This window comes from Rhinoraja longicauda, chromosome 1 (assembly GCF_053455715.1).
Source record: "Rhinoraja longicauda isolate Sanriku21f chromosome 1, sRhiLon1.1, whole genome shotgun sequence".
Classification (NCBI taxonomy): domain Eukaryota; kingdom Metazoa; phylum Chordata; class Chondrichthyes; order Rajiformes; family Arhynchobatidae; genus Rhinoraja; species Rhinoraja longicauda.
The window spans coordinates 3,588,510-3,615,976 of NC_135953.1; the positions used below are offsets into that span (position 1 = coordinate 3,588,510).

The 27,467-nt window shown below is 51.1% G+C and overlaps 1 pseudogene across 1 annotated transcript in view; it reads right to left on the reverse strand.

Annotated features, from left to right (window-relative positions):
- The window catches only part of LOC144598324 (dysferlin-like), a 111,351-nt pseudogene that overhangs the window by 14,377 nt on the left and 69,507 nt on the right, over nt 1-27,467 (reverse strand). The window contains exons 10-15 of the transcript XR_013547851.1: nt 19,712-19,803; nt 14,380-14,550; nt 11,314-11,456; nt 7,770-7,909; nt 4,054-4,149; nt 1,346-1,442 (exon numbers count right to left, since the gene is read on the reverse strand). The product of XR_013547851.1 is annotated as a dysferlin-like (transcript). The remainder of the gene's footprint in view (nt 1-1,345; nt 1,443-4,053; nt 4,150-7,769; nt 7,910-11,313; nt 11,457-14,379; nt 14,551-19,711; nt 19,804-27,467) is intronic.

Below are 27,467 nucleotides of genomic sequence, written 5' to 3' on the forward strand. Positions count from 1 at the left end.
GAGTTTGACTTGATTGTATCTGTGTAGAGTGTCATCTGGTCTGTTTGGATCGCATGCAGAACAAAGCTTTTCACTGTACCTCAGAACACGTGGTACATAGATCCGGCGATCGCTTCGCTGAAACACCTTAGATGTCAACTTATTTACATCGGCGAAAACCAAGCGCAGGCTCGGCGATCGCTTCGCTCAACACCTGCGCTCGGTCCCGCATTGACCAAACTGATCTCCCGTGTGGCTGAGCACTTCAACTTCCCCTCCCATTCCCAGTCTGACCTTTCTGTCATGGGCCTCCTCCAGTGCCATAGTGAGGCCCACTCGGAAATTGGAGGAACAGCATCTCATATTTTGCTTGGCAGCTCACAGCCCAGTGGTATGAACATCATAACAAGACTTCTCCAACTTTAGATAGTCCCCTCTGTCCCCTCTCTTCCCTCGCCTTCCCAGTTCTCCCTCTATCTTCCTGTCTCCACCTATATCCTTCCTTTGTCCAGCCCCCCAGACATCAGTCTGAAGAAGGGTCTCGGCCCGAAATGTCACCCATTCCTTCTCTACCGAGATGCTGCCTGACCCGCTGAGTTACTCCAGCACTTTGTGAATAAATACCTTCGATTTATACAGCATCTGCAGTTATCTTCTTATGGTACATAGAAAATAGGTACAGGAGGAGGCCATTCGGCCTTCGAGCCAGCACCGCCATTCAACATGATCATGGGCTGATCATCCAAAATCAGTACCCCCGTTCCTGATTTCTCCCCATATCCTTTGATTCCTGTAGCCCTAAGAGCTAAATCCAACTCACTCTTAAATCCATCCAGTGAATCGGCCTCCACTGCCCTCTGTGGCAGAGAATTCCACAAATTCACAACTCTCTGGGTGAAAAAGTTTCTTCTAGCCTCAATTTTAAATGGCCTCCCCTTTATTCTTAGACTGTGTGGCCCCCTGGTTCTGGACTCCCCCAAACATTGGGGAAGGTTTATCCTCCCCCAGGATTGAACCTGGGTTCTCCGGCGCTGCGCCTAGGTAGCGGCTCGACTCCGCTGGGCCACCCGTGCCGCAAGCTTCGTGTTTAGCTCCAGACGGCAGCCTTATAGGCAATAGACAATAGGTGCAGGAGGAGGCCATTCGGCCCCTTCGAGCCAGCACCACCATTCAATGTGATCATGGCTGATCATTCTCAATCAGTACCCCGTTCCTGCCTTCTCCCCCATACCCCCTGACTCCGCTATCCTTAAGAGCTCTATCGAGCTCTCTCTTGAATGCATTCAGAGAATTGGTCTCCACACTGCCTTCTGAGGCAGAGAGTTCCACAGATTCTACTTGCGGACGTCAGCGTGTCTCCACTCACCCTTTCACGTAGATATCGCTCATCTTCTCCCCCCGTGATGCTGAGGTCATCTAAGATCACATCGTAGGTGTTCCATACGATGCATCGGAGGTAGAACCTGGAACAGAGGGGGGGGGGGGGTGGATCACACACTGGCAAATACAGCTTCACAATCCCCTCAAACCCAATCTTCTATTCCACTGGATTCATGCAAAAAGAAGGGTCCCTTCGCTTCTGGAAAGTATTTCCATCCATTTTCCACTTAGCCTTCAGCTTGAGTGGGCGGTCACGGTGGCGCGGCGGTAGAGTTGCCGCCTTACAGCGTAAGGTTTCCGTCTTACGGCAGAAAGGAAAGCTCTTCAGCTGGTAGTCCATAGAGCTCAGAGGACCATCGGAACACAGCTACCCAGCCTTGGAGGGCATCTACAACACACGATGCCTCAGAAAAGCCACCAGCATCCACAAAGACTCCTCACACCCCTGCAACAGTCTGTTCGAACTTCTACCAGTCGGGCAGACGATACAAGGCCTTCTACGCCCACACCTCCAGACTCAGGGACAGCCTTCATCCCCAGGGCCATAGCTGCTATGAACCGGTCCTGCTGAGCCGGATGGTCACATCGCACAGTGAACCGGCACAGATCTACTTGCACCTTTATTCCTGTTTTAAAACTGTTTCTAATTTTGTTTTGTTAGGTTGTTGTTGTTTAAATGAATTAAATTATTGCATCGTATGGGAGGCACATTCCCAATCTCGTTGTACCCCTATACAATGACAATAAAGATATATTATATTGTATTGTATTGTATTGAATGCAGCGCCGGAGACCCGTGGTTCGATCCCCACTACGGGTGCTGTCTGTACGGAGTTTGTACGTTCTCCCCGTGACCCGCGTGGGTTTTCTCCGAGGCATGCAGGTACAGCAGGCAGTGAAGAAAGCTAATGGCATGTTGGCCTTCATAACAAGAGGAGTTGAGTATAGGAGCAAAGAGGTCGTTCTGCAGTTCTTCTGCAAGGAGGTTCTTCTGCAGTTGTATAAGGGCCCTGGTAAGACCACATCTGGAGTATTATGTACAGTTTTGGTCTCCTAATTTGAGGAAGGACATCCTTGTAATTGAGGCAGTGCAGCATAGGTTCACGAGATTGATCCCTGGGATGGCGGGACTGTTCATATGAGGAAAGATTGAAAAGACTAGGCTTGTATTCACTGGAGTTTAGAAGGATGAGAGGGGATCTTATAGAAACATATAAAATTATAAAAGGACTGGACAAGCCAGATGCAGAAAAAATGTTCCCAATGTTGGGGGAGTCCAGAACCAGGGGCCACAGTCTGAGAATAAAGGGGAGGCCATTTAAAACTGAGGTGGGAAGGAACTTTTTCACCCAGAGAGTTGTGAATTTGTGGAATTCTCTGCCACAGAGGGGCAGTGGAGGCCAATTCACTGGATGGATTTTAAGAGAGAGTTAGATAGAGCTCTCGGGGCTAGCGGAATGAAGGGATATGGGGAGAAGGCAGGCACGGGTTACTGATTGTGGATGATCAGCCATTATCACAATGAATGGCGGTGCTTGGCTCGAAGGGCCGAATGGCCTCCTCCTGCACCTATTTTCATCCAAAATCTGTACCCCGTTCCTGCTTTCTCCCCTTTATTCCTTGATTCCGTTAGCCCTAAGAGCAAAATCTAACTCTGTCTTGAATACATCCAGTGAATCGGCCTCCACTGCCCTCTGTGGCAGAGAATTCCACGAAGGATAGTGTTAGTGTGCGGGGATCGCCGGTCGGCGGCGGACTCAGTGGGCCGAAGGGCCTGTTTCCGCACTGTATCTCTAAACTAAAGTAAACCTAAAACTAAATTTCACAGCCCCCTTCTCTTTACTCCTTGTGCACCCACAACTGCATAGCCATGTACAAACCTAACTCCACGTACAAATTCGCAGGCGACACCACCATTGTGGGGCCGGATGTTAAATAACAATTTTGGTGTTTTGGGCACAGGGCAGGTAGTGGGGAGGGCTGATCGGAGAGGGAGGGGGGGGGCTTGGGGGGGAGTGCGGTCTCACTAGGGCCCTGTACAACTGCAGAAGGACCTCTTTGCTCCTATACTCAACTCCTCTTGTTATGAAGGCCAACATTCCATTGGCTTTCTTCACTGCCTGCTGTACCTGCATGCTTCCTTTCAGTGACTGATGCACAAGGACACCCAGATCTCGTTGTACGTCCCCTTTTACCTAACTTGACACCATTCAGATAATTATCTGCCTTCCTACTCTTACCACTAAAGTGGATAATGTTCTCTCAGAGATGTTGAGTTACTCCAGTACTTTGTGTGTAGGAAAATAACTGCAGATGCTGGTTCAAATTAAAGGTAGACACAAAATGCTGGAGTAACTCAGCGGGTCAGGCAGCATCTCGGGAGGGGAAGGGAATGGGTGACGTTTCGGATCGAGACCCCTTCTTCAGACTGACGTCAGGGGAGGGGGCGGGACAAAGATAGAATGTAGTGGGAGACAGGAAGACTTTGTGGGAGAACTGGGAAGGGGAAGGGGAATAGAGAGGGACAGAGGAAAGTTTCGGGTCGAGACAGTCTGAAGAAGGGTCTAGGACCCAAAAACGTCACCCATTCCTTCTCTCCTGAGATGCTGCCTGTCCCGCTGAGTTACTCCGGCATTTTGTGTCTACCCAGAACTTTATGTCCTACCTTCAGATGAAGACAAGAGGAGAAGGAACCTCACCTCTTGGGCCTTGCGAGGTGTGATGTTTGAACGGCGGTCCTGGAGGCCCCAGGGACTTGGGAAAGATGTCCACCCACAGCTGGACCCTGCCCTACGGAGCAATGAAGGAAGCAGACACACAGCGTTAGTTCACACCTTCACGAGAGGAATAGATCGGGTAGACGCACACAGTCTCTTGCCCAGAGTAGGGGAATCGAGGACCAGAGGACACAGGTTCAAGGTGAAGGGGAAAAGCTTTAATAGCAATCCGAGGGGGTAACATTTTCACACAGAGGGTGGTGGGTGTATGGACGAGGCTGCCAGAGGAGGGTAGTTGAGGCTGGGACTATCCCATCGTTTAAAAAACAGTTGGACAGGTACATGGATAGGACAGGTTTGGACAATCCCTTGACAAGCTAGATGCAGGAAAAATGTTCCCAATGTTGGGGGAGTCCAGAACCAGGGGCCACACAGTCTAAGAATAAAGGGAGAGGCCTTTTAAAACTGAGGTGAGAAGAAACTTTTTCACACCAGAGAGTTGTGAATTTGTGGAATTCTCTGCCAGTAGGGGCCAATTCACTGATGAATTTAAAAGAGAGTTAGATAGAGCTCTAGGGGGCTATCTCAGTCCTAAATTGCCGACCCCTTATTCTTAAACTGTGACCCCTGGTTCTGGACTCCCCCGACATTGGGAACATTTTTCCTCCCTAGACATAACTCAGCAGGCTTAGTTTAGTTTAGTTTAGTTTAGAGATACAGCGCGGAAACAGGCCCTTCGGCCCACCGGGTCCGCGCCGGACGACCAGCGATCCCCGCACACTAACACTATCCTACACACACTAGGAACAATCTTATATTTATTCCAAGCCAATTAACCTACAAACCTGCACGTCTTTGGAGTGTGGGAGGAAACCGAAGATCTCGGAGAAAACCCACGCAGGTCACGGGGAGAACGTACAAACTCCGTACAGACGGCGCCCGTAGTCGGGATGGAACCCGGGTCCCTGGCGCTGTGAGGCAGCAACTCTACCGCCAGCGCCACCGTGCCCTGATTGGTTGCTCTAGGTCAGGCAGCATCACAGGAGGGAAAAAGGATTTGTGACGTTTCAGCTCTTAAGGGCGGCACGGTGGCGCAGCGGTAGAGTTGCCGCCTTACAGCGAATGCAGCGCCGGAGACCCGGGTTCAATCCCGACTACGGGCGCTGTCTGTACGGAGTTTGTGCGTTCTCCCCGTGACCTGCGTGGGTTTTCTCCGAGATCTTCGGTTTCCTCCCACACTCCAAAGATGTACAGGTTTGTAGGTTAATTGGCTGGGTAAATGTAAAAATTGTCCCTAGTGTGTGTAGGATAGTGTTAATGTGCGGGGATCGCTGGGCGGCACGGACTCGGTGGGCCGAAGGGCCTGTTTCCGCGCTGTATTTCTAAATCTAAATCTAAAGCTCGGAGCCCCTCTTCAGACGGTATCACTCTCCGAATTTCATGTTCGTAGGTTCTAGGAGGAGAAATAGGCCATTCGGCCCATCGAGTCCAATCCGCCATTCGATCACGGCTGATCTATCTCTCCCTCTCAACCCCATTCTCCTGCCTTCTCCCCGTAACCCCTGACACCCGTGTTCTTGCCGTTCCTCACTCCCCTTGTACTCCAAACCTTCGTGAACGGTGGTGCCAGATTCCATTAGCCTTCCTTCAACAAGTGGTTCCTTGGCCGGGAGTAAAGTTTGGCCGGGCCCAGGCCGGTCGCCATGGCAACGGCAACAATCACTGGCAAGGTAGCGGAGTCTTAAACATAATAAAGTGCTCAGGGGTTCCAGATTGTAATCAGAGAAATGGTGACTTGACAAAGAGCCACACAATAGGTCTGTGGTGCCAATTGGCACAAGAAAATGGTCTTAAGAGTCATAGAGTCATAGAGTGATACAGTGTGGAAACAGGCCCTTCGGCCCCAACTCGCCCACACCAGCCCAACAATGTCCCAGCTACCCTAGTCCCACCTGCCTGCGCTTGGTCATATCCCTGTCCTAACAAATGTCCCAATGTTGGGGGAGTCTTGTATTCATTGTAGTTTTGAGGGATGCGAGGGAGTGAGACGTATAAAATTATAAAAGGACTGGACAAGCTGTAATGCAGGAAAAAATCTTCCCAATGTTTGGGGGAGTCCAGAACCAGGGGCCACAGTCTAAGAATAAAGGGGAGGCCATTTAGAACGGAGATGAGGAAAAACTTTTTCAGTCAGAGAGTTGTGAATCTGTGGAATTCTCTGCCTCCGAAGGCAGTGGAGGCCAATTCTCTGAATGCATTCAAGAGAGAGCTAGATAGAGCTCTTAAGGATAGCGGGAGTCAGGGGGTATGGGGAGAAGGCAGGAACGGGGTACTGATTGAGAATGATCAGCCATGATCACATTGAATGGCGGTGCTGGCTCGAAGGGCTGAATGGCCTACTCCTGCACCTATTGTCTATTGTCTATTGTCTATTGGCATCACCAACGTCTCATACAACTGCAACATGACCAGCCCCCAACTTCTACACTTTGAAGGAACATCTCAAAAGGAGGAAGGGGATGGAGCCCACAATGGTCCATTGTTGGCTGAGGAAGAGGTGACATTCATAGGGAATACAGGGATGCAAACAGTGGATCTAGTAGGTTGGATAGGGTGAGGGAGGGGCAGAGAGCGAGAGAACACAAGGGTCATTTGAAGTTAGAGATGTTAGACCCTTCTTCAGACTGATGTCAGGGGGGGTGGGACAAAGGAAGGATATAGGTGGAGACAGGAAGATAGAGGGAGAACTGGGAAGGGGGGAGAGGGGAAGAGAGGGACAGAGAAACTATCTAAAGTTGGAGAAGTCAATGTTCATTACCGCTGGTGTGTAAGCTACCCAAGCTAAATATGAGGTGGTGTTCCTCCAATTTGCGCTGGGCCTCACTCTGACAATGGAGGAGGCCCAGGACAGAAAGGTCAGACTGGGAATGGGTTGGGGAGTTGAAGTGCTGAGCCACCGGGAGATCAGGTTGGTTAAGGCGGACTGAGCGGAGGTGTTCAAGCGAAACGATCGCCGAGCCTGCGCCTAGGTCTCGCCGATGTAGAACAGCGGATACAGTAGATGAGGTTGGAGGTGCCTCATCTGGAAAGACTGTCGGGTTCCTTGGACGGAGTCAAGTGGGGACGGTTGCAGGGGGAGGCACCTGGGTTTGGGTGGGGAAGGACGAGTTGACCAGGAGGTGCAGAGGGAACGGTCTCTGCGGAAGGCGGAAAGAGATGGAGACAATAGACAATAGACAATAGGTGCAGGAGTAGGCCATTCGGGCCCTTCGAGCCAGCACCACCATTCAATGTGATCATGGCTGATCATTCTCAATCAGTACCCTGTTCCTGCCTTCTCCCCATACCCCCTGACTCCGCTATCCTTAAGAGCTCTATCTAGCTCTCTCTTGAATGCATTCAGAGAATTGGCCCTCCACTGCCTTCTGAGTCAGGGAATTCCACAGATTCACAACTCTCTGACTGAAAAAGTTTTTCCTCATCTCAGTTCTAAATGGCCTACCCCTTATTCTTAAACTGTGGCCCCCGGTTCTGGACTCCCCCAACATTGGGAACATGTTTCCTGCCTCTAACGTGTCCAACCCCTTAATAATCCTTATATGTTATGAAGGCCAACATGGCATTCGTTTTCTTCACTGCCTGCTGTACCTGCACGCTTAATAAACAAACCATTGACTACCGATCTGGGCTTACCTGTTCGATGTCGGGCTGCAGAGGGCTGTAGAGAGATCTGGTTTCCACATGCTCTGGTACTAGCCCTTGCTGACGGAGCACGTGAAGGGCCAGTCGCTCCGCCGGGGGTCCCAGGTGGACATTCAACGGCCCTCCGTCCCCTGCAAGGGAGACAGATTGGAATCTCTCATTTCAAGTCATAGAGTGACACAGTGTAAAAACAGGCCCTTCGGCCCAACCCACCAACACTGGCCCAACAATGTCCCAGCTACACTAGTCACAGAGTGTAAGATTATTAAGGGGTTGGACACGTTAGAGCCAGGAAATATGTTCGCAATGTTGGGGGAGTCCAGAACAAGGGGCCACAGTTTAAGAATAAGGGGTAGGCCATTTAGAACAGAGATGAGGAAAAACTTTTTCAGTCAGAGAGTTGTGAATCTGTGGAATTCTCTGCCTCAGAAGGCAGTGGAGGCCAATTCTCTGAATGCATTCAAGAGAGAGCTAGATAGAACTCTTAAGGATAGCGGAGTCAGGGGGTATGGGGAGAAGGCAGGAACGGGGTACTGATTGAGAATGATCAGCCATGATCACATTGAATGGCGGTGCTGGCTCGAAGGGCCGAATGGCCTCCTCCTGCACCTATTGTCTATTGTCTATTGTCTATTGTCTAGTGATACAGCCCAACTTGCCCAGACCGGCCCAATAATGTCCCATCTACACTAGACCCACCAGCCTGCATTTGGCCCATTTGGCCCATATCCCTGCTGTTCATGCTGGAGTTTAGAAGGATGAGGGGGGACCTCATTGAAACTTACAGAATAGTGAGCGGCCTGGATAGAGTGGATGTGGAGAGGATGTTTCCACTGGTGGGAGAGTCTAGGACCAGAGGGCACAGCCTCAGAATTAAAGGACGCTCAGTTAGAACGGAGGTGAGGAGGAACTTCTTTAGTCAGAGGGTGGTGAATCTGTGGAACTCATTGCCACAGAGGGCTGTGGAGGCCAAGTCAGTGGATATTTTCAAGGCGGAGATAGACAAGTTCTTTATGAGAACGGTTGTCAGGGGATTTGGGAAAAAGGCAAGAAAATGGGATTAGGAGGAAGAGATAAGCCGTGATTGAATGGCAGAGTGGACTCGGTGGGCCGAATGGACTAATTCTAGCCCTATATCTTTACGGGCAGGTCCAAGGTGAATGAGTCAGGATCATTGATGCAACATCAATCTATCTATCTATATACTAAAAATCTTGTTTGTTTGTTTGTTTGTTCCTGAACTACAGGCAAAACGGTACACGATAGCGCGACAATTTTAGGCCCACCTTACTCACCGTCGTCCCTTTGGTGCTAATGGAAGAGGTTTCGTTGACATCGGTGTTATATTTTTACAGTTATTCATATTTTAAAGTTTAAATCTATCTCCTAGGGAGAGAGGGGGGAGCGGGTGGAGGGAGGGGGGGAGGGAGGGTAATGGGGCATGAGGGGGATGGAGTGGGGGATGGGGAGGGGGAGACGGCGAGGGAGAGGGAGGGGGGAGGGAGGGGGGATAAGGGGGGATGGGGGGATGGAGTGGGGGGAAGGGAGGGGGGAGGGAGGGGGGAGGGAGGGAGGATAAGGGAGGATGGGGGGATGGAGTGGGGGGAAGGGAGGGGGAGAGGGAGGGGGGAGGGGGAGGGAGTGGGAGGGAGAGGGGAGGGGGGAGGGGGAGGGAGAAAGTGGTCGGCGTGGACTGGTACTGCCGAACGGGCCTGTTTCCGTGCTGTAATTGTTATATGGTTATATGGTTATATGGAGGGGGAGGGGGAGGAGGGAGCATAAGGGGGGGGGTGAGGGGGATGGAGTGGGGGGAGGGGAGGGGGAGAGGGAGGGAGGGAGGATAAGGGGGAGAGGGAGGGGGAGGAGGGGAGGGATGGGGGAGGATAAGAGGGGGTGAGGGGGATGGAGTGGGGGGAGGGGGAGAGGGAGGGGGAGTGGGGGGAGGGGGAGAGGGAGGGGGAGGGGGGGGAGAGAGGAAGGGGGGGAGGAGAGGGTGCTGCACCAATGCAGGAGAGGTTTGGGCCCAACGGGTCCACTTGGTCTAGTGGTCAATGATTGTGTGAAGCAGAATTTCTCAGCCGATGTTGCCCGGAACCCTAGTGTTCCGATGGAGGTCGCTAGGGGTTCTGATAGATATAGTGATAAACTAGCCGGGCGTGGGCCTGTTGGCTCCAAACCTCTCCCGCGGGCCTCAGTAGCAGCCGCAGCTCGACAGAGACGGCCGTTGCTTCGAGCGGGAAGATGGGCACACCCTTTCCCCCCCCCCCCATTGGCCGCAACTCCTGTCACCAGCGGCCATCTTGGGCACCCACTTGGGTAAACATTAATAATGTTTACGTACGGGGTTCCCTGAGGCATGAAAATGATTTCAAGGTTTCCGCAAGGGTAGAAAGGTTGAGAATTATAAAAGGGCTGGACAGTTTTGTCAGTTTTGGTCTCCTAATTTGAGGAAGAACGTCCTTGCTATTGAGGCAGTGCAGCATAGGTTCACGAGGTTAATCCCCGGGATGGCGGGACTGTCATATGAGGAAAGATTGGAAAGACTGGGCTTGTATTCACCGTAGTTTAGAAGGATGAGAGGGGATCTTATAGACGTATAAAATTATAAAAGGACTGGACAAGCTAGATGCAGGAAAATTGTTCCCAATGTTGGGCGAGTCCAGAACCAGGGGCCACACAGTCTAAGAATAAAGGGGAGGCCATTTAAAACTGAAGTGAGAAGAAACTTTTTCACCCAGAGAGTTGTGAATTTGTGGAATTCTCTGTCACAGAGGGCAGTGGAGGCCGATTCACTGGATGAATTTAAGAGAGAGTTAGATAGAGTTCTAGGGGCTAGTGGAATCAGGGGATATGGGGAGAAGGCAGGCACGGGTTACTGATTGTAGATGATCAGCCATGATCACAATGAATGGCGGTGTTGGCTCGAAGAGCCGAATGGCCTCCTCCTGCACCTATTTTCTATGTTTCCATGTTTCTAATGCTGTTCTGAAGCAACAATTGGGGGTGATTTTGATTTTCAGCACCTAATCAATAACAGGTATCACAAAATGCTGGAGTAACTCAGCAGGTCAGGCAGCATCTAGGAGAGAGGGAATGGGTGACGTTTCGGGTCGAGACCCTTCTTCAGACTGAATCAATAACGTTCTAATCAAAAAGACCTAATCAATAATCAATAAGAGAGAGCTAGATAGAGCTCTTAAGGATAGCAGAGTCAGGGGGTATGGGGAGAAGGCAGGCACGGGTTATTGATTGTGGATGATCAGCCATGATCACATTGAATGGCGGTGCTGGCTCGAAGGGCTGAATGGCCTCCTCCTGCACCTGTTGTCTATTGTCTATAACGTTCTGTGCAAAATCGGAGGGGCTTGGATGAGTCAATTAGCGAGCAAAGGCAGAAACATCATTTTAGTTTAGTTTAGTTTAGAGAGAAAGAGTGGGAAAAAAAGCCCCCTTCGGCCCATCGGCTCCGTGCTGACCAACTTGTGTGTTACTCCAGCACTTTGTTGCCCAGTGGTCTTCAGTGAAAGGAACCCACCCAGTGCGGGCAATGGAAACTCCTGCCCGCGGAAGGAGATCTTGTCCTCGCTGTAGACGGGGAGCCGGTAGCTGCGCCTCTGCGCATAGACGTGGAGGCACTGCGTTGGGGTCAGCTGGTCACGCCACCGGTTCGGTCCCGATCTGCAAGAAGCACAGGTGCATCAGTTTGGAGAAGAAACACAGAAAACGTTTCAGTCTTAGAACAAAGGCTAAAACTGAGGTGAGAAGGAACTTTCTCACCCAGAGAGTTGTGAATTTGTGGAATTCTCTGCCACAGAGGGCAGTGGAGGCCGATTCACTGAGAGAGTTAGATAGAGCTCTAGGGGCTAGTGGAATCAAGGGATATGGGGAGAAGGCAGGCACGGGTTACTGATTATGGATGATCAGCCATGATCACAATGAATGGTGGTGCTGGCTCGAAGGGCAGAGAATTCCACAAATTCACAACTGGGTGAAAAAGTTTCTTCTCACCTCAGTTTTAAATTGCCTCCCCTTTATTCTTAGACTGTGGTCCCTGGTTCTGGACTCGCCCAACATTGGGAACATTTTTCCTGCATCTAGCTTGTCCAGTTCTTTTATAATTTTATATGTTTCTTTAAGTTCCCCTCTCATCCTTCTAAAGTCCAGTGAATTCAAGCCCAGTCTTTTCAATCTTTCCTCATATGACAGTCCCGCCATCCCAGGGATCAATCTCGTGAACTTACGCTGCACTGCCTCAATTACAAGGATGTCCTTCTTCAAATTAGGAGACCAAAATAGTACTCCAGATGTGGTCTTACCAGGGCCCTATACAACTGCAGAAGAACCTCTTTACTCCTATACTGAAATCCTCTCGTTATGAAGGCCAACATTCCATTAGCTTTCTTCACTGCCTGCTGTACCTGCACGCCAACGTTCAGTAACTGGTGTACAAGGACACCCAGGTCTCGCTGCACCTCCCCCTTACCTAACCTAACTCCATTGAGATAATAATCTGCCTCCTTGTTTCTGCCGCCAAAGTGGATAACCTCACATTTATTTATATTATACTGCATCTGCCACGCATCTGCCCACTCACTCAACCTGTCCAGGTCACCCTGCAACCTCCTAACATCCTCTTCACAGTTTACACAGCCACCCAGCTTTGTGTCATCTGCAAACTTGCAAGTGTTGCTTCTAATTCCTTCATCCAAATCATTAATATATATCATGGCTGATCATCCAAAATCAGTACCCCGTTCCTGCTTTCTCCCCATATCCCTTGATTCTGTTAGCCCTGGGAGCTAAATTTAACTATATCAGTATTACAATGCTAAATAAAAACAGAAATATATCTAGGATTACTAGGATATCTAGGGGGTGGCACGGTGGCGCAGCGGTAGAGTGGCTGCCTTGGAGCTGGAGACCCGGGTTCCATCCTGACTACGGGTGCCGTCTGTACGGAGTTTGTACGTTCTCCCCGTGACCTGCGTGTGTTGTCTCCGAGATTTTCGGTTTCCTCCCACACTCAAAAAGACATGCGGGTTTGTTGGTCGATTGTCTTGGTATCAATGTAAAATCGTCCCTAGTGTGTATAGGGTAGAGTTAGTGTGCGAGGATCGCTGGTCGGCGTGGACTCGGTGGGCCGAAGGGCCTGTTTCCATACTGGATCTTGAAACTAGCTTGCTGGGAAGAAGCTTTGTCTTAGAATAAAGGGGAGGCCATTTAAAACTGAGGTGAGAAGGAACTTTTTCACCCAGAGAGTTGTGAATTTGTGGAATTCTCTGCCACAGAGGGCAGTGGAGGCCAATTCACTGGACGGATTTAAGAGAGAGTTAGATAGAGCTCTAGGGGCTAGTAGAATCAAGGGATATGGGGAGAAGGCAGGCACGGGTTACTGATTGAGAATGATCAGCCATGATCACAATGAATGGCGGTGCTGGCTCAAAGGGCCGAATGGCCTCCACCTGCACCTATTTTCTGTGTATCTATGTTTCTATGTAAGCTGTTCGCTGGTGGTGTGCGTTTTCAAGCTTCTGTAATGAACCGCATGAGGACCTGAGGGGCTGTGACTGAGCAAATGTTGGTATTGGCCTGAGCATTAGTTTATTATTGCCTCGTGCTCCGAGATACGGTTTGTCTTGCGTGTTAGCCAGGCAGATCATACCGTACATTAGTACAACCAACCCATGCATGAGGATAACAAGTGGTGCAAAAAGATAAAAGATTGCAGAAGACAAATAATTTAACCTACAAAATTATAAAAAGACTGGACAGGCTAGGTGCAGGAAAAATGTTCCCAATGTTGGGCGGGTCCAGAATCAGGGACTCGGTGCCATGCCCACAACAGGGTGGACTGGAAGATGGAGAATTGATCTTTATTATATGAGGGGTCTGCTTGATAGCTTGATAACAGAGGGGAAATAGCTGTCTAGTTTAGTTCCGTTTAGATATACATCGCGGAAACAGGCCCTTCTGCCCACCGGGTCCGCGCTGTAGGCCCGGATGCTGTAGGCCGGGACACTGTAGGCCCGGGACACTGTTGGCCTGGGCACTGTAGGCCGGGACACTGTAGGCCTGGGCACTGTGGGCCCGGACACTGTAGGCCGGGACACTGTAGGCCCGGACACTGTAGGCCGGGACACTGTAGGCCGGGACACTGTCGGCCCGGACACTGTAGGCCCGGGCACTGTAGGCCCGGACACTGTAGGCCCGGGCACTGTAGGCCCAGACACTGTGGGCCCGGACACTGTGGGCCCGGACACTGTAGGCCCGGACACTGTAGGCCCAGACACTGTGGGCCCGGACACTGTAGGCCCGGACAGTGTAGCCCGGGGGTTGCTGTAGTTCCGGACAGTGTAGGCTCGGGCGCCGCCTCCCAGCCCGGGCGGCCGCTGTTGGTGGAGCGGGAGCACGTGGCCGCTGGCTGGGTGAGTTCACGCAGGGGCGGGGCGGTGACATCACCTTGTCCCGTGTTTGGGAGTGAGGAAGTTGGCAACCCTAACCTCGGTACACGTGACAATAAACTGAGCTGTACTGAACTGAACCTCCCATCAAAGGCAGGCCCTGTGTCCGTGCTGGGCGTGACTCTCTGCCTCTCACTCACACGCAGTAGGTTTGAGGTAGGCCGCAGCAGGCTCCAAAGCGGGACAGGAAGCGATTCTCCAGGTCTATCACGGTCTCGCCGATCTTCTCATCCTTAGACAGGAGGTCGTAGTCGTACAGGGTGACCTTCAGATCCTTCTCGATGGGCAGGAGTCCCGTCAGCTCATACATCCTGCACAAAGAACAGCAATGTGTTAGTGGACACAAGGTCAGTCATCAAGTGTACGACATCCAAGCGTCCCATCCCTGGGCTCTGATCAGGGTTGCCAACTATCTCACTCCCAAATAAGGGACAAATGGTGACGTCACCGCCCCGCGCCCCACGTGACCTCACCCAGCCAATAGACAATAGACAATAGGTGCAGGAGGAGGCTATTCGGCCCTTCGAGCCAGCACCGCCATTCAATGTGATCATGGCTGATCATTCTCAATCAGTACCCCGTTCCTGCCTTCTCCCCATACCCCCTGACTCCGCTATCCTGAAGAGCTCTATCTAGCTCTCTCTTGAATGCATTCAGAGAATTGGCCTTCACTGCCTTCTGAGGCAGAGAATTCCACAGATTCACAACTCTCTGACTGAAAAAGTTTTTCCTCATCTCCGTTCTAAATGGCCTACCCCTTATTCTTAAACTGTGGCCCCTGGTTCTGGACTCCCCCAACATCGGGAACATGTTTCCTGCCTCCAACATGTCCAACCCCTTAATAATCTTATATGTTTCGGCCAGAGGCCACGTGCTCCCGCTCCACCAATGGCGGCCGCCCGGGCCGGGAGGCGGGTTGCTAAGCAACCTCCGTTAGGCGGCACCCGGGCCTCCGGGCCTACCCTGGTCGGGACCTAGACTGTCGGGAACTAAAGTGTCCGGGCCTAAAGTGTCCGGGCCTACAGCATCCGGGCCTATAGCGCCCCCCCCAGGCTTAATACGGGACAAGGGCGGTCCCGTACGGGACAAACCAATTTAGCCCAAAATACGGGATGTCCCGGCTAATACGGGACAGTGATAGATACAAAATGCTGGAGTAACTCAGCGGGACAGGCAGCATCTCTGGAGAGATGGAACGGGTGAAGATTTTGGTCTTCAGAAGAGTTTTACTGAAGAGTTTGTGATGTTGATGAAATGTTACTCCGGCATTTTGTGTCTAACCTTTGGTGTAATCTAAAGATATCAATCAAAGCACATTTAAAAACAACCCACGTTGACCAAAGTGCTGTACATCAGAGCAGGTGCTAAAAACACGATAAGAAACAGAGATCGCAGCACACAGGCACAAAAAAGACACAATTCAAAGGGAGCAGCAGAAACCAAAAATCAGCCCCATCAGAAGACTTCAAAACGCAAAAAATAGAAGTAGGTTTTGAGCCTGGACTTAAAGGAGTGGATGGAGGGGGCAGTTCTGATGGGAAGAGGGATGCTGTTCCACAGTCTAGGAGCTGCAACCGCAAAAGGGCGGCACGGTGGCGCAACGGTAGAGTTGCTGCCTTACAGCGAATGCAGCGCCGGAGACTCAGGTTCGATCCTGACTACGGGCGCCGTCTGTACGGAGTTTGTACGTTCTCCCCGTGACCTGCGTGGGTTTTCTCCGAGATCTCCGGTTTCCTCCCACACTCCAAAGACGTGCAGGGTTTGTAGGTTAATTGGTTTTGGTAAATGTAAAAATTGTCCCTAGTGTATGTAGGATAGTGTTAGTGCGCGGGGATCGCTGGTCGGCGCGGACCCGGTGGGCCGAAAGGGCCTGTTTCCGCGCTGTATCTCTAAAGCTAAAACTAAAACCAGTACCCGCACGTCTTTGGAGTGTGGGAGGAAACCGGAGCACCCGGAGGAAACCCACGCAGCAGGTCACGGGGAGAACGTACAAACTCCGTACAGACAGCACCCGTAGTCAGGATCGAACCCGGGTCTCCGGCGCTGTGAGGCCATCGAGTGTGTGTCGGGACGGTGTAGAGGGGGAGCTTCACTCTGCGTGTCTGACCCTGAGAGTGTGTGTGTGTGTGTGTGTGTGTGTGTGTGTGTGTGTGTGTGTGTGTGTGTGTGTGTGTGTGTGTGTGTGTGTGTGTGTGTGTGTGTGTGTGTGTGTGTGTGTGTGTGTGTGTGTGTGTGTGTGTGTGTGTGTGTGTGTGTGTGTGTGTGTGCTGTCCCAGCACCTGGGGAACAATATTACCACTGGCGAACATTCATGAATAATACGACCGTAATCCTCCCCCCCACCCCACCCCACACACCCCCCACCTTATTGAGAAAACATTTAAAAATAAAATACTGGTTTCTCTTTTAACAAAACGAGTGCATTAAAAAAAAAAATATATATATATATATATCCTTGGTATTAATTAAATAAGCCTGTTGGTGCCTGATGTGTTTGAGGGCTTTCATGCTTCAGACTTCCATGTCTGTACTCCGAGCCAGCTCGTGAGTCTGTGGATATTTAAGTTGGCAGCGTTGTCAGCCAGCACAGTGCAGCCAAAGGCGAGGGTGCACCGAGCCAAGGGGTACATCCTAACTGTGGGAGGAACTCACGCGCTGAATGTTAAACGCTCTCCAACACTCAACTCCAACTGCGGGTGTCAGGGGTGATGGGGAGAAGGCAGGAGAACGGGGGGGGGGGGGGGGTTAGGAGGGAGAGACAGAGCGGCCGAGATTGAATGGCGGAGTAGACTCGATGGGCTGAATGGCCCAATTCTACTCCTATCGACTGTTACACAGAGGGTGCTCCTATCACACGTGAACTAACGAACATTCTTGCAACACGCGTGATGCAGGACAAGGGAGTGTGGCTCCTCTTTGAGAACAGACAATAGGCAATAGGTGCAGGAGGAGGCCATTCGGCCCTTCGAGCCAGCACCGTAATTCATTGTGATCATGGCTGATCATCCACAATCAGTAACCCGTGCCTGCCTTCTCCCCATATCCCTTGATTCCACTAGCCCCTAGAGCTCTATCTAACTCTCTCTTAAATCCATGACTCTACTCCTTGGAGCGCAGGAGGATGAGGGGAGATCTTATAGAGGTGTACAAAACCATGAGAGGAATAGATCGGGTAGACGCACAGAGTCTCTTGCCCAGAGTAGGGGAATCGAGGACCAGAGGACATAGGTTCAAGGTGAGGGTGGGGTGGGGGGCAACTTTTGCAGGAATTTGAGGGGTGACTTTTTCACACAAAAAGGGTGGTGGGTGTAAGGAACAAGCTGCCAGAGGAGGTAGTTAGGAGGAGGAATAGATCGGGTAGATGCACAGAGTCTTTTACCCAGAGTCGGGGAATCGAGGACCAGAGGACACAAGTTCAAGGTGAAGAGGAAAAGATTTAATAGGAATCCGAGGGGTAACTTTTTCACACAGAGGGTGGTGGGTGTATGGAACAAGCTCCCAGAGGAGGTAGTTGAGGCTGGGACTATCCCGTCGTTTAAGAAACAGTTGGACAGGTACATGGACAGGACAGGTTTGGAGGGTTATGGATCAAGCGCAGGCAGGTGGGACTAGGGTAGCTGGGACATTGTTGGGCCGGTGTGGGCGAGTTGAGCCTAAGGGCCTGTTTCCACACTGTATCACTCTTTGACTCTATGACTATCCAAAAGTCCCTTAAATGCCAGAGAGTTGTGAATCTGTGGAATTCTCTGCCTCAGAGGGCAGTGGAGGCCAATTCTCTGAATGCATTCAAGAGAGAGCTAGATAGAGCTCTTAAGGATAGCGGAGTCAGGGGGTATGGGGAGAAGGCAGGAACGGGGTACTGATTGAGAATGATCAGCCATGATCACATTGAATGGCGGTGCTGGCTCGAAGGGCCGAATGGCCTACTCCTGCACCTATTGTCTATTGTCTATTGCCTCCACCACCACCCTTGGCAGTGCATTCCAGGCCCCCACCGCCCTCTGTGTAAAAGAACCTGCCCCCGCACATCTCCTTTAAACTTTGCCCCTCTCACCTTAAAGCCGTTGCCCTCTAGTATTTGATAGGTGCATCCAGGGAAATATGTTCTGTCCATCTACCCTTTCTGTGGTTCTGTGGTTCTTACATTTTATTTATACTTCTCTCAGGTCTCCCTGAAACCTCTAGCATTCCAGAAAAAACAATCCCAGTCTGTCCGACCGCTCCTTGGAGCTAACAGCCTCTAATCCAGGCAGCGTTCTGGCAATCCACCTCTGCATCCTCTCCAAAGCCTCCACATCCTTCCTATAATGTGGGCGACCAGAACTGCACACAACACTCCACATGCAGCCCCACCAAAGTCCCACAGAGCAGCATCATAACTTCCAGACTCTTGCACTCAATGCCCCTGACCGATGAAAGCAAGTGAACCACATGTGTAGGAAGGAACTGCAGATGCTGGTTTACATAGAAACATAGAAAATAGGTGCAGGAGGAGGCCATTCGGCCCCTTTGAGCACCGCCATTCATTGTGATCATGGCTGATCGTCCACAATCAGTAACCCGTGCCTGCCTTCTCCCCATATCACTTGATTCCGCTAGCCCCCAAGAGCTCTATCTAACTCTCTTTTAAATTAATCCAGTGAATTGGCCTCCACTGCCCTCTGTGGCAGAGAATTCCACAAATTCACAATTGAAAAAGTTTACGGGTGCTGTCTGTGCGGAGTTTGTACGTTCTCCCCGTGACCTGCGTGGGTTTTCTCCAAGATCTTCGGTTTCTTCCCACACTCCAAAGACGCACAGGTTTGTAGGTTGACTGGCTTGGTATAAATGTAAATTGTCCCTAGTGTGTGTAGGATAGTGTTAGTGTGCGGGGATCGCTGGTCGGCGCGGAGAATGATCAGCCATGATCACATTGAATGGCGGTGCAGGCTCGAAGGGCCGAATGGCCTACTCCTGCACCTATTGTCTATTGTCTATTGTCTATTGTCTATTGACTCGGTGGGCCGAAGGGCCTGTTTCCGCGCTGTATCTCCAAACTAAACCAAAATCAACGTATCTGAACACTGTGGACGGCTCAATTGTAATCATGGATTAGTTTAGTTTAGTTTAGTTTAGAGATACAGCGCGGAAACAGGCCCTTCGGCCCACCGGGTCCGCGCCGACCAGCGATCCCCGCACATTAACACTATCCTACACCCACTAGGGTCAATCTTTTTACATTTACCAAGCCAATTAACCTACAAACCTGCACGTCTTTGGAGTGTGGGAGGAAACCGAAGATCTCAGAGAAAACCCGCGCAGGTCACGGGGAGAACGTACAAACTCCGCACAGACGGCGCCCGTAGTCGGGATGGAACCCGGGTCTCCGGCGCTGTGAGGCAGCAACTCTACCGCTGACTGGTTAGCACGCGACAAACGTTTTCCACTGTACCTCAGTACACGTGACCATAAACTAAAGTACACCAATCATACCTTCCAAACTCTGGATCGAGTGTACACGGGATGTAATTGTCCTGGTCGCTGACGGACTTTTTCCCCAAGGATATTTTGACGTAGGGATCGCACTGAAAGAGAGAACCAAAGTTCAAGGGATTAACAATGGAGAACGACGCTGCCAGGACTAGAGGGTGTGAGCTATAGGGAGAGGTTGTGTAGGCTGGGACTCCATGCCTTGGAGCGCAGGAGGATGAGGGGTGATTTTGTAGAGGTGTCCCAGGATCCCAAGAGATTGCAGAGTTGTTGATGCAGCCCAGCCCATCACACACACCACACCCCCACCATTGTAGATGTAGCCCAGCCCATCACACACACCACACCCCCACCATTGTAGATGTAGCCCAGCCCATCACACACACCACACCCCCACCATTGTAGATGTAGCCCAGCCCATCACACACACCACACCCCCACCATTGTAGATGTAGCCCAGCCCATCACACACACCACACTCCCCACCATCGACTCCATCTACACTTCACGCTGCCTCGGGAAAGCAGCCAACATAATCAAAGACTAAAAAGGCAATACGGGGAGAAAAGATGAGGTACGAGGGTAAACTAGCCAATAATATAAAGGAGGATAGCAAAAGTTTTTTTAGGTACGTGAAGAGGAAAAAAACAGTCAAGGCAAATGTGGGTCCCTTGAAGACAGAAGCAGGGGAATTTATTATGGGGAACAAAGAAATGGCAGACGAGTTAAACCATTACTTTGGATCTGTCTTCACTGAGGAAGATACACACAATCTCCCAAATGTTCTAGGGGCCGGAGAACCTAAGGTGATGGAGGAACTGAAGGAAATCCACATTAGGCAGGAAATGGTTTTGGGTAGACTGATGGGACTGAAGGCTGATAAATCCCCAGGGCCTGATGGTCTGCATCCCAGGGTACTTAAGGAGGTGGCTCTAGAAATAGTGGAAGCATTGGAGATCATTTTTCAATGTTCTATAGATTCAGGATCAGTTCCTGTGGATTGGAGGATAGCAAATGTTATCCCACTTTTTAAGAAAGGAGGGAGAGAGAAAACGGGTAATTATAGACCAGTTAGTCTGACATCAGTGGTGGGGAAGATGCTGGAGTCAATTATAAAAGATGAAATTGCTGAGCATTTGGATAGCAGTAACGGGATCATTCCGAGTCAGCATGGATTTACGAAGGGGAAATCATGCTTGACAAATCTACTGGAATTTTTTGAGGATGTAACTAGGAAAATTGACAAGGGAGAGTCAGTGGATGTGGTGTACCTCGACTTTCAGAAAGCCTTCGACAAGGTCCCACATGGGAGATTAGTAGGCAAAATTAGGGCACATGGTATTGGGGGTAGGGTACTGACATGGATAGAAAATTGGTTGACAGACAGAAAGCAAAGAGTGGGGATAAATGGGTCCCTTTCGGAATGGCAGGCAGTGACCAGTGGGGTACCGCAAGGTTCGGTGCTGGGACCCCAGCTATTTACGATATACATTAATGACTTAGACGAAGGGATTAAAAGTACCATTAGCAAATTTGCAGATGATACTAAGCTGGGGGGTAGTGTGAATTGTGAGGAAGATGCAATAAGGCTGCAGGGTGACTTGGACAGGTTGTGTGAGTGGGCGGATACATGGCAGATGCAGTTTAATGTAGATAAGTGTGAGTTTATTCACTTTGGAAGTAAGAATAGAAAGGCAGATTATTATCTGAATGGTGTCAAGTTAGGAGGAGGGGGAGTTCAACGAGATCTGGGTGTCCTAGTGCATCAGTCACTGAAAGGAAGCATGCAGGTACAGCAGGCAGTGAAGAAAGCCAATGGAATGTTGGCCTTCGTAACAAGAGGAGTTGAGTATAGGAGCAAAGAGGTCCTTCTACAGTTGTACCGGGCCCTGGTGAGACCGCACCTGGAGTACTGTGTGCAGTTTTGGTCTCCAAATTTGAGGAAGGATATTCTTGCTATGGAGGGCGTGCAGCGTAGGTTCACTAGGTTAATTCCCGGAATGTCGGGATTGTCGTATGTTGAAAGGCTGGAGCGATTGGGCTTGTATACACTGGAATTTAGAAGGATGAGGGGGGATCTTATTGAAACATATAAGATAATTAGGGGATTGGACACATTAGAGGCAGATAACATGTTCCCAATGTTGGGGGAGTCCAGAACAAGGGGCCACAGTTTAAGAATAAGGGGTAGGCCATTCAGAACGGAGATGAGGAAGAACTTTTTCAGTCAGAGAGTGGTGAAGATGTGGAATTCTCTGCCTCAGAAGGCAGTGGAGGCCAGTTCGTTGGATGCTTTCAAGAGAGAGCTGGATAGAGCTCTTAAGGATAGCGGAGTGAGGGGGTATGGGGAGAAGGCAGGAACGGGGTACTGATTGAGAGTGATCAGCCATGATCGCATTGAATGGCGGTGCTGGCTCGAAGGGCTGAATGGCCTACTCCTGCACCTATTGTCTATTGTCTGTTGTCTATTGTCTAAAGACTTCTGAAGTCTTCTAAGGTCTGAAGAAGTATCCCGACCTGAAATGTCACCCATCCTTTTTCTCTAAAGATGCTGCCCGACCCGCTGAGTTACTCCAGCACTCTGTGTAAACGTCACCTATCCATGTTCCCCACAGATGCTGCCTGACCCGCTGAGTTACTCCAGCACTCTGTGAAACGTCACCTATCCATGTTCCCCACAGATGCTGCCTGACCCGCTGAGTTACTCCAGCACTCTGTCGATCTTTGGTGAATAACAGCATCTGCAGTTCCTTTCTACACACAATCAAAGCCCTGTCCCACCCCGGCCATTCTTTCTTCTCCCCGCTCCCGTCCAGCAGAAGGTACAGAAGCTTGAAAGCGCGCACCACCAGACTCAGGAACAGATTCCTCCCCTCTGTTATCAGGCTTCTGAACGGCCCTTCCACGAGCTAGGGCACTGTCCGATTCACCTCTACCCCATTGTGGACATTGGACTTTGTCTGTGGAACTGGTGCTACAATGCTGAGAACTATATTCTGCACTCTGTATCTTGCCCTTTGCACTTATTGTACCTATTGTACTTGAGTTTGACTTGATTGTATCTGTGTATTGTATCATCTGATCTGTTTGGATAGCAAGCAACACAAAGCTTTTCACTGTACCTTGGCAGACGTTACAATAATAAACTTGAACCTGAAGAGATATTTTTAGAGATTAAGGGCTGTTGAATAACCTCAATGGGTTGATCTACCTTACTTCCAAGGCAGAAGACTGTGGTTTTAAACCCAACCTAAGGGGCCGCACGGTGGCGCAGCGGTAGAGTTGGTGCCTCACAGCGCCAGAGACCCGTGTTCGATCCTGACCACGGGCGCTGTCTGTACGGAGTTTGTACGTTCTCCCCGTGACCTGCGTGGGTTTTCTCCGAGATCTTCGGTTTCCTCCCGCACTCCAAAGACGTGCAGGATTGTAGGTTAATTGGCTTGGCAAATGTAAAAATTGTCCGTAGTGTGTGTAGGATAGTGTTAGTGTGCGGGGATCGCTGGTCGGCGCGGACCTGGTGGGCCGAAAGGGCCTGTTTCCGCGCTGTATCTCTAAATTAAACTAAACAAAACTAAGCAGTGGGCCGAAGGGCCTGTTTCTGTGCTGTTATTCTACTAAATGATCGGCCGAAGGTCCTGTTTCCGCACTGTATTTCTGAACCTAGCAAAACTAAACTAAATGATGGGCCGAAGGTCCTGTTTCCGCACTGTATTTCTGAACCTAGCAAAACTAAACTAAATGATGGGCCGAAGGGCCTGTTTCCGCTCTGTTCCTCTGAACTGAACTAAACTAAAACTAAACCAAACTAAACTATGCGGTGGGCCAAAGGGCCTATTTCCCTGCTGTTATTCTTCACTATGCGGTGGGCCGAAGGGCCTGTTTCCGTGCAGTTATTCTGCACTAAGCGGTGGGCCAAAGTGCCTGTTTCCGTGCTGTATCTCTGCACTAAGCGGTGGGCCGAAGGGCCTGTTTCCGCGCTGTATCTCTACACTAAACGGTGGGACGAAGGGCCTGTTTCCGCGCTGTATCTCTACACTAGGCGATGGGCCGGAGGGCCTATTTCCCTGCTGTATCTTGTCACTAAGCGGTGGGCCGAAGGGCCTGTTTCACTGCTGTATCTCTACACTAGGCGATGGGCCGGAGGGCCTATTTCCCTGCTGTATCTTGTCACTAAGCGGTGGGCCGAAGGGCCTGTTTCACTGCTATCTCTACACTAAACAGTGGGCCGAAGGGCCTGTTTCCGTGCTGTATCTCTACACTAAGTGGTGGGCCGAAGGGCCTGTTTCCGTGCTGTATCTCTACACTAAGCGGTGGGCCGAAGGGCCTGTTTCCATGCTGTTATTCCACACTAAGCGGTGGGCCGAAGAGCCTGTTTCCATGCTGTTATTCCGCACTAAGCGGTAGGCCGAAGAGTCTGTTTCCGTGCTATCTCTACTCTAAATGGTGGGCCGAACGGCCTGTTTCCCTGCTGTATCTCGCCACCGCACCACCACCACTGACTGGGAGGGGCGAAGTGATGGAGAAGCCGGGATCGGCAGCTCGGTGTGAGAGAGGTGGCGGCCAGGCCTGGGGGAGGAGAAGGCCCAGGTTCTGTGTCTGACCCCCGCCACTCCCCACCTTCCCCTGTACCCTGACTGAATCTCCAGGACCCAGCCCAGAGGCCGGGCCAGTCTGCTCAGGGACCTTCTGAGGTCATAGGAGGCTCCAAATCAATGCAAGCCTTTGTTTCCAATTTTGTATTTTAGACACTGCTGGTGTTTTACGTTCTCTGGAGAGCGTGGAGCTGGCTTCTCACTGCAGAGTGTATAAATATCTGCACTGTGTCTGGTTGCCGGAGAGCCAGCCAATTTCCTATATTTTTATATTTTCCTTTCGTTGCCTCGTTATCTACGTCTGGGAATTTCTCTTTGTCTCTAAAACTCAGTGCAGGTTTAGTTTATATCGTCACCTGTGCCGAGCGAGGTACGGTGAAAAGCCTTTTATAGGTTTTGTATTTAGCTTTTAGACAATAGGTGCAGGAGGAGGCCATTCGGCCCTTCGAGCCAGCACCGCCATTCAATGTGATCATGGCTGATCATTCTCAATCAGTACCCCGTTCCTGCCTTCTCCCCATACCCCCTGACTCCGCTATCCTTAAGAGCTCCATCTAGCTCTCTCTTGAATGCATTCAGAGAATTGGCCTCCACTGCCTTCTGAGGCAGAGAATTCCACAGATTCACAACTCTCTGACTGAAAAAGTTTTTCCTCATCTCCGTTCTAAATGGCCTACCCCTTATTCTTAAACTGTGGCCCCTGGTTCTGGACTCCCCCAACATTGGGAACATGTTTCCTGCCTCTAACGTCTCCAACCCCTTAATAATCTCATACGTTTCGATAAGATCTCCTCTCATCCTTCTAAATTCCAGTGTATACAAGCCTATACAGAGATACAGCGCGGAAACTGACCCTTCGGCCCACCGGGTCCGCGCCGACCAGCGATTCCCTCACCACACCCACCAGGGTCATTTTGTGTCACATTTACACCAAGCCGATTAACCCCTACAAACCCGCACGTCTTTGTGGAGCGTGGGGGGAAACCGAAGATCTCGGGGGGAAACCCACGCAGGTCACGGGGAGAACATACAAACTTGCCCCGGAGAAGGCAGGAGAATGCGGCTGTGGGAAAAGGATAGATCAGCCACGATTGAATGGCAGTGTATCTTATCGTGAGATCATAGGTGATGGGAGCAGAATTTAGGCTATTCGGCCGTGCAAATAAAGCGCAGGGGCCACAATGAGGTAGACTGGAAGATCGGGCATGTGAGACACCTGTCCAGAGGTGTGATAACAGCGCGGAAGTAGCAGTTCCTGAATCTGTTGATCATAGTAGAGTCATAGTTTGATGCAGTGCGGAAACAGGCCCTTCGGCCCAACTCGCCCACACCGAGCAACAATGTCCCAGCTACGCTAGTCATAGAGTGATACAGTGTGGAAACAGGCCCTTTGGCCCAACTCGCCAACACTGAGCAACAATGTCCCAGCTACACTAGTCCCACCTGTCTGCGCTTGGCCCATATCCCTCTAAACCTGTCCTATCCATGTACCTGTCCAACGTTTCTTAAACGTTGCTTCTTAAACTCAAACCTTGTCTTGTGCCCACAAACCCATCTCATCCCTGCCCCCCCTGCATTCCCTGCCCCCCCCCTGCATTCCCTGCCCCCCCCTGCATTCCCTGCCGCCCCCTGCATTCCCTGCCCCCCCCTTGCATTCCCTGCCCCCCCCTGCATTCCCTGCCCCCCCTGCATTCCCTGCCCCCCCCCTGCATTCCCTGCCCCCCCCTGCATTCCCTGCCCCCCCCCCTGCATTCCCTGCCCCCCCCCCTGCATTCCCTGCCCCCCCCTGCATTCCCTGCCCCCCCCCCCCTGCATTCCCTGCCCCCCCCCTGCATTCCCTGCCCCCCCTGCATTCCCTGCCCCCCCCCCTGCATTCCCTGCCGCCCCCTGCATTCCCTGTCCCCCCCCCCTGCATTCCCTGCCCCCCCCCCTGCATTCCCTGCCCCCCCCCCCGCATTCCCTACTTAAGAACAGAGAATGCACAACAGAGCATGCCATTTAGAACTGAGATGAGGAAAAACTTTTTCAGTCAGAGAGTTGTGAATCTGTGGAATTCTCTGCCTCAGAAGGCAGTGGAGGCCAATTCTCTGAATGCATTCAAGAGAGAGCTAGATAGAGCTCTTAAGGATAGCGGAGTCAGGGGGTATGGGGAGAAGGCAGGAACGGGGTACTGATTGAGAATGATCAGCCATTGAATGGAGGTGCTGGCTCGAAGGGCCGAATGGCCTCCTTCTGCACCTATTGTCTATTGTCTAACAGTACCGCACTTGAATAAGCTCTGATGGTTTTAGTTAAGTTTAGTTTAGTTTAGTTTAGTGATACAGCGCGGAAACAGGCTCTTCGGCCCACCGGGTCCACGCTGACCGGCGATCACTTCGTACACTAACACTATCCTACACACACACATACACACACACACACACACACACACACACACGCGAGTGACAATTTACAGAAGCCAATTAACCTACATACCTGTACGTCTTTGGAGTGTGGGAGGAAACCGAAGATCTTGGAGAAAACCCATGCAGGTCACGGGGAGAACGTACAAACCCCGCACAGACAGCGCCCGTAGTCAGGATGGAACCCGGGTCTACGGCGCTGTGAGGCAGCAACTCTACCGCCGCGCCACCGTGCCGGCCACTGTTTTCTCTGGTATGTCGGACTTTGAGGGGAAACTTAAACGTCGTAGAGAGTCAGAGATTCAGAGAGTCATACATCTTGGAAACAGGCCCTTCGGCCCAACTTGCCAACAACACATAGAAGTGTAGAACCTAGAAGGGCGGCACGGTGGCGCAGCGGTAGAGTTGCCGCCTTACAGCGAATGCAGCGCCGGAGAGCCGGATTCCATCCTGACTACGGGTGCTGTCTGTACGGAGATTGTACGTTCTCCCCGTGACCTGCGTGGGTTTTCTCCGCGATCTTCGGTTTCCTCCCACACTCCAGAGACGTGCAGGTTTGTAGGTTAATCGGCTTGGTATAAATGTAAAAATTGTCCCTAGTGGGTGTAGGATAGTGTTAGTGTGCGGGGATCGCTGGTCGGCGCGGACCCGGTGGGTCGAAAGGGCCTGTTTCCGCGCTGTATCTCTAAACTAAACTGAAGTATATAAAATGATGAGAGGCATAGATATAGTAGACAGTCAGAACCTTTTTTTTCCCCACGGTGG